Genomic DNA, 433 nt, shown 5'->3' on the forward strand with positions numbered 1-433 from the left:
GGCCCCCCCGCTCCCCCCGAGACGGACGCCGCTGCCCCGCAGCCCCCCAGCCCCACTCACCACATGCAGTTCCACCTGAGAACTAACGCATGGAGGGGGGGAGGTCGCAAACTCTCGCCCTAGAGCAGCTCCATATGTCGCTCCCTCGCCGCGCCGCTCCGGGGAGGGGCCGGGTGGGATGCGGAGGAGGAGAAGGAGGAGGAAGAGGAGGAGGAGGCAGGCGCAGGCGGCGTGAGGATTTAAGCCTCCGCTCTGCCCCGGCGGCTGCGATCACGCAGCATTATACAATGGAGGAGGAGGAGAGGGAGGCGGCACCAGCCCCGGCTCCCAGCACTTGCCGCCAGCACTGACGACAGGGGCGGCTCCGGCGAGCTCCTCGCCCTCCGGCCCGCGTCAAAGCTCCGCCTCGCCCCGGCCTTCCTCCCGCCCCCCG

General features: G+C 71.4%; 1 protein-coding gene across 3 annotated transcripts in view; it reads right to left on the reverse strand.

Annotated features, from left to right (window-relative positions):
• SERTAD2 (SERTA domain containing 2) overlaps positions 1 to 325 on the reverse strand; it is a 23,180-nt gene extending 22,855 nt beyond the window's left edge. For all 3 annotated transcript variants that reach the window (XR_774828.1, XR_774827.1, XM_010574760.1), the window contains exon 1: positions 61 to 325. The gene's annotated coding sequence lies outside the window, so the exon portion shown is untranslated. The remainder of the gene's footprint in view (positions 1 to 60) is intronic.
• Between the last annotated feature and the right edge of the window lie 108 nt (positions 326 to 433).

The sequence above is a fragment of the Haliaeetus leucocephalus genome, unplaced genomic scaffold (genome assembly GCF_000737465.1).
Source record: "Haliaeetus leucocephalus isolate CR32 unplaced genomic scaffold, Haliaeetus_leucocephalus-4.0 Scaffold450, whole genome shotgun sequence".
Taxonomy (NCBI): Eukaryota; Metazoa; Chordata; class Aves; order Accipitriformes; family Accipitridae; genus Haliaeetus; species Haliaeetus leucocephalus.